Below are 7,077 nucleotides of genomic sequence, written 5' to 3'. Positions count from 1 at the left end.
TATATATGTATATATATATATATGTATATATATATATATACGACGGGCTTCTCTCAGTTTCTGTCTACCAAATCCACTCACAAGGCTTTGGTTGACCCAAGGCTATAGTAGAAGACACTTGCCCAAGGTGTCATGCTGTGGAACTGAACCCGGAACCATGTGGTTGGGAAACAAACTTCTTACCACACAGCCACGCCTGCCCGTGCAGGTAGGGAAGTCCGTGTGAGATGGTTGGCTTAAAAATATAACATACATGGACACAACATCACACACACAACCCACAAACGTTGCACACGCGCACATACACAGGCTCTGTCTTTCTTTCTTTCACTCTCTCTCTTTCTCCCTCACCCTCTTTCTTTCTCTCTCTTTCCCTTTCTCTTTCTGTCAGTCTCTGTCTGTCTCTCTCTGTCTGTCTCTCTCTGTCTGTCTCTCTGTCTGTCTGTCTGTCTTTCTTTCTCTGTCTGTCTCTCTCTGTCTGTCTCTCTCTGTCTTTCTCTCTCTCTTGTCACATTAACATTTATACATGTGCATGCATGCATCCATTCCTCACTCTATCCAACTATCTACCTTCATATTCATCCAATAATCTTCTTACCTGGTGATCATTTTATATGTACATGTGTGCCTCCAGATTATCTTTCTTTCTTTCTTTCTTTCTGTCTGTCTGTTTTTTCCTATCTTTCTTTGTCAATATCCATCTGTCTTTCAGTTACTCTCTCTCTCTCTCTCTCTCTCTCTTTACTCCTTTCTTTCTCTTTACCTCATATCCACTCTCCTTATGTCATGAAATAATATATTCTTTTCTACTCTAAGCACAAAGCCTGAAATTTTTGGGGAGGGGGCCATTCAATTAGATCGACCCCAGCATGCAACTGGTACTTAATTTATCAGTCCTGAAAGGATGAAAGGCAAAGTCGACCTCAGAAGAATTTGAACTCAGAACATAAAGACAGACGAAATACCGCTAAGCATTTCACCTGGCATGCTGATATTTCTGCCAGCTCGCTGCCTTAAAATACTAATATATCTTTTCTACTCTAGGCACAAGGCTCAAAATTTTGGGGGAGGGGCTAGTCAATTAGATTGACTCCAGTATGCAACTGGTACTTAATCTATTGACCTCAAAAGGATGAAAAGCAAAGTCGACCTCGGTGGAATTTGAACTCAGAACGTAAAGACAAATGAAATACCGCTAAGCATTTCACCTGGCATGCTGATATTTCTGCCAGCTCGCTGCCTTAAAATACTTTTATAATAACAAACTTATTGTATACAGGGCTCAAGTGTAACTACAACCCTTCAGAAAAAGTAACCAAAACTGCTTGAACAGTACACAGAATATTATGTCAGCAAGTAAACAATGAATAAGTCTTTAAAACAAACAAACAAAAAAGTTAACAATTGTTAACAGTTGTTAACAGTTAACAAAAAAGTTAACAGTTGACAGTTAACAATTGATGTGGGTAGTTAATTCCATGCTTCAGCAATTCTGAGTGTGTGTTTCCATCTCTACTATTGTATTTCCTTTTATGTTTATGTTACTAAACCACAAACAAATAAGCTTCTAAGTTATGTATTATATGTACAGTTTTTCTCCTTCTCTTTTTTTTTTTATAAATAATACATGAGCATGTTATCAAAAATGAACCTACACACATCCAGCTGTGGCTAACCAATTTATCGATTACCAACCTGCAGCCTGTTGTTAATTTAAGTCCTAGTCTGTGTATGAACATAGCTTCCTCAATTCTTAAATTACCTAAATTTCTTTTATTGGCCTCAATTGTGACTGCTATGCTTTTGTCGATTTTCTGGCATCTGTCTAGATGTTTTCTGAAGGAGGAGGCTCTCATGTTCAGATGTTCTTTCATACGAACGTGTAATGGTCTTGTGCTACCCACATAAAACTTGTTGCATTTGTTACATTGTATTCTATACACAACATTTACCCGTTGGCATAAGTCTGTATCACAAATGGGACAGTTTGCTTGTGTGCATTGATTGCTGTCCCTTGCTTGATTCTTTGCGAGGTGTCTTCTCAGAGAGGGGCTGGAGTGGGCTAGTTGTAAGTTTAGTCCTCTTCTTATGGCTCTTCGGATGGCTGTAGTTACCCTCTCACTAAAATGGAGTATTTTAAGGAAGCATGTGTTGCTGGGTTTTCTTTCTGTTTGGCGTGTTGGTCATCTTGGGTACTTAAGCCAATTTACAATGGATATAGGGTACCCTTTGATTTTCAGTATTTCTTGGAAGTGTGTAGTGTGGGTCACCTTGTCCTCTGTGCTGCTGCACTGGATGCGTGCAAGTTAATTTCAGGCTTATCCTATTTTGGTACTGACTGGAAGTGCTGAACTGTACTGGACAAACATATCTCTACTGGTTGCTATCCTGTAGAACTCAGTATGGATCTCTCCTTCTTCTGTTATTTTCAGTTGGAAGTCGAGTAGTGATAGTGATCCTAGAAATATTGAAAACCAATGTATATGTATGTGTATGTACATCTATCTATCTATCTATCTATCTATCTATCTATCTATCTATCTATCTATATATATATATATACATATATATGTATGTATGTATGTATGTGTTTGTATGCACATATGTATACATTTAAAAAAAATTAATAAAAATGGCTTTTCTGATAATTTTTCCACTTAGTTAAATGTTTGTAAATTATTTGGTGTCAAATGATTTATAAACATCTAATTACACTGGTCAACACAATTTAATGTATTATACTCATTATGAATGCAAACCAGCTTTTTAAGACTAATTTTTCATGCTGATTTCAAAATTTCTCTCCATTTATATGCAGCATGTATCAGTTTTTCAATAGATACATGCAAATATTTACATATTTGTATATATGAAATCATTAACATAATAAATAAGGACATATAATTTTTAGAAAGTAAATGAGTTTATTGAGTTAAAATTCATCGATATCATTCTACAAAGAGTGAATACACAAAAAATGGGTCAGACAAAACAAACAAAGAAAAAAAATATTAGAAACATTGTGATTTCGATTTCCTGTAGTGTTCCTGATCTGGTTGATCACAGTAAAGTGTCCAGCAGTAGTCAGCCAACATACTGTCATTCCAGTACCATTTCTCCATAGCACAAATGTCCTGGTGAAATTTTTCACCATCTTCCTCAGACGCTGCTCCAGAACAATTATGACTGGACAATTTGAAATGTTGAAGTACCTATTTCATCGGACAAATCTTGATTGGTTAATTTAAGATGATGGATTATTGCATCTGAACTATGCAGCAATGAATAATGTAGTTTATTTTAAAGGTATGTTTCCATGATGTAAATGAAATACATGCATACACGTCATTAATTGGAATTTCTATATAATGCATGAGCTAAAACCCCAAAACTTTCTCATCTTGAAAACTGTACCTGATTTCAAAAAACTAATTGTATATTTGATATCAACATTAAAAACTACACTAAGCCATATGAGGGTAGCCTCTACAATAAGTACCTGCTATACCCTGGCCCCATCCCTCATATCTTAACCCCCATCTAACATAAAGACGCAACATCCTCCCTCCTTGGGTTTGTTGACTTGCGAGCTACAAGCTCCATGGTGGTCTCAGTAGCATTGGTATCATGAAAGAAAGCACCCTGTGTGTACCTGTGTGTACACTGTATAAAGTGATTAGCATTAGAAAGGGCAGACAGCTGTAGACATGGGATCTCAATGCAATCCTTAACTCATTGGATCCTTGTCAAACCATGTAGCCCATGGAACATGAATGTTGGATGATGATGATGATGATGATGATGACAACGACAATGATTATGGTGACGACGGCGACAATGATTATGATGATGATGATGATGACGGTTGCAGTGACGAAGACGACGATTATGGTGATGATTACAGTGACAGCGACGATGACAATTATGATGATGGTGATGATAGCAGTAGGCAATGATGATGATGATGACGACGATGATGATGATGACGATGGTGATGATGACAATGATGACGACGACAGCAAATGACGATGATGATATATGTGAACACACACACAAACAGGTGAAATTCTGTGGCAATATAACAAGAACCAATAACAAATTTTTCAGTTTAATGAAAATTATTTTTCTCTCTCCAGCCACAATATCGATGAAATAACCGTAAAAGAGTCTCTTTATAACATAATTTGTTACTGCAAATATTTCAGTACAACAAAAAAAATTGGATCTCTAGCAGCCAAATTTGGATTCACTGCCAAGTGCTGCAAGGCAGGGATGAAAATCAGTGTTACAAAAACTGAGACATTGGACCTCTTAAGAAACTCATTCCAGTGCACTTTGCATGTTAGTGGAACATCACAGAAACAAGTGGAGAAGTACCCTTTCGTTACCAACCTGGCTGAAACCGGCTCTGGCACTGAGTACAAATGTCTTGTTTTCATAAGTTTTGAATTAAAATCTTCCACCAAACCTTAGTCACAGTTTATGTTCTTAACACTAGCTGAATGATAACTAAGTTATTTTACTAAATTTCTTGTTATAATTTGCCCATTGGAACTATTATATGCTGATGACCATGCCTTTATTGCAGAATCTGTAGCAGAATTGGAGAAGAAATTCCAGGTATGGAAGCAAACCTGGTTAACTTTAAAGTTAACCTAGTGAAGACAAAAGTTGTTGTTAGCAAGAAAGCAGATAAGATTCTCTTGCCATCAGGTAAATGGCCCTGCTCAGTATGTAGAAAAGTACTATGGACACATAAGAGGTAGATTAACAGATAAAGTTGTCTTCATATGTGGCAGATGTGCAGGAACAATAAGCACTAAGAGCACACAGAAATTAGGCTCTATTAAACACCCAGAGGTTCTGGATAGTTTCTGTTACTTGGGTGACCAAATTAGCAATGGTAGAGGATGTTCTGAAAGTATTGTTTCTAGAATAAGAATAATATGGAGGAAGTTTCAGAGAGGTATTACCTTGGCAATAAAAGGACTCTCTCTCTCAGAGTGAAAGGTAGATTGTATGATGTTTGTGTATGAACGGCTATACTCCATAGTAGTGAGACATGAATTCTGAATGCAGAAGACATGCATAGACTAGAGAGGAATGAAGGTAGTATGCTGAATTTGATGTGTAACATTGGTGTGCACAGATGAAGTACAAATGTGTTGAGAGAAAAGTTGGGCATAAGAGTAATCAGATGCTGCATGCAAGTAAGAAGTTTACATTTGTTTGGACATGCAATGCATATGAATGAAGACATGCATATGTATAAAGAAGTGCTGATCACTGAGAGTGGATGGCACCCGTGGAAGAGGGAGACCAAGAAAGACATGGGATGAAATGGTGAGGTCTGACTGATCTCAGGATGTTGGGCCTCATGGAGGAGATGACAATAGACCAAGATATCTGGCTATATGAGGTTCTTGAGAAGACCACCCACTTCACCAAAACTGTGTTCTAGAAGCACTGTGGGTTCCACCCACATGTAACAGTAAACCTTTTTTCACATCCTGCCTCAACAAACCAAGCTACATCTTTCCTCTCCTTCACATTTCCTCTTTCCATGCACAGTGCTTATGCTTATTACTTGTTCCCTAATCCTGTCCTTACTGCCCTGCTCACTGTATCATTGTCATCCTGTTGTCCCCCATCCCCTCTATATGTCCAGATTTTACCAGTCACTGCACTCTTTGCATCCCAACACTCTTTGCAGTCATGTGAAGTTTCCACTCCCTACTCATGCACCTTTGGCAATACCCTGTCATTTTTATTCTGACCCCCCATATCTTGAGGGCACTTTGCCACCATTCATCTCTCCCTTGCTCTACTCTACCATCCCATTTATACTCTAATCCCATTCCTTGTGAGCATACCCTGGTACTTCACTGCCATCTCTCTCCTGCTCTCTCTTGCACTCTCTCTCTATTTCTCTTGCTCTCTACCTTTGACTGGTTAGCCATGTATCTCATCTACAGCAACACACCTGTTCCTGGCCTTAATCTTGATCACTCTCCCCACTCTCTCTCCCTCTCCTGCCCTCCCTCCATCTCTACGCCTACATTTGTGTGTGTGTGTGTGTGTCTCTCTCTCTCTCTCTCTCTCTCTGACAGAGTAGCCGTGTATCTCCTCTACAGCAAGACACCTGTTTCAGTCTCTCTGTCACACTCTAACCTTTCATTATCTGGCATAAGATCACCTTCTCCAATGCTCCATCCTTTCTCAAAGGATCTTTGTCTTACAAGTTACTTGGTAACCCTGCCAGTGCTGGTGCCAGGTAGAAAGCATCCAGTCCACACTGTTAAATGGTTAGCATTTGAAATGGCATCCAGTTGTAGAAAAAAACATGCCAAAACTGATCTCTTCCAAAACTGTTCTTTGCACGTTTGGATGCCCATTTGGTCCTATTGCTGTTACCTCTGCCTTGTATATGATAGTCTCTGTATTACAGTGGCCATTCAGTGGACAAGTTGTGTTACCCATATATGAGCATCCTGCCTCTATCTCAGTTGTGGGCCTACCTACTAAAACCTTTTTTACCTTGGGTGCACTGCTAAAGGAAATTCTCAGTCTGAATCTATTAAATATTTTGGTGAACCTATTTGTATGAAGGAAGTGCTTGTCTACTAAGCTAAGGTAAATCTTACCTACTCAAGTTTTAACACTTAAAGAAAAGGGTGGTGTGAATCATAACACTTTCTGGTGATGCTTAGGGTCTGGCATCAGCATGTACCTAATTCTGTCACACACATACACATGCACACATACATATACACACACTTGCTTGCATGCAAACATGCATGTGCATGCGTGCGCGCACACATGCACACACACACACAGAAATGTCATTGACAGAGAAACAAAGGGCTACAAGGAGTTGGAAGAGATGGAAACTAAATGATCCTGCAAGTGAGAATAGATTTAAAGAAATTAAAAGTATATTCTAATCAATGAGCTTCATTACAGTTTCCATTTGCCCAGTTCTATGCATAATTTATGGGTTTAATGATGCTTCTGTGCAACAGAATTGAAATCAGTAGCTTGAAACTGCAAACCAAGTTTTCTTAACCATTTGACAAT

Source organism: Octopus bimaculoides, chromosome 4 (assembly GCF_001194135.2).
Source record: "Octopus bimaculoides isolate UCB-OBI-ISO-001 chromosome 4, ASM119413v2, whole genome shotgun sequence".
Taxonomy (NCBI): domain Eukaryota; kingdom Metazoa; phylum Mollusca; class Cephalopoda; order Octopoda; family Octopodidae; genus Octopus; species Octopus bimaculoides.
The sequence above is the reverse complement of the archived record's forward strand: the minus strand, read 5'-3'. Positions refer to the sequence as shown.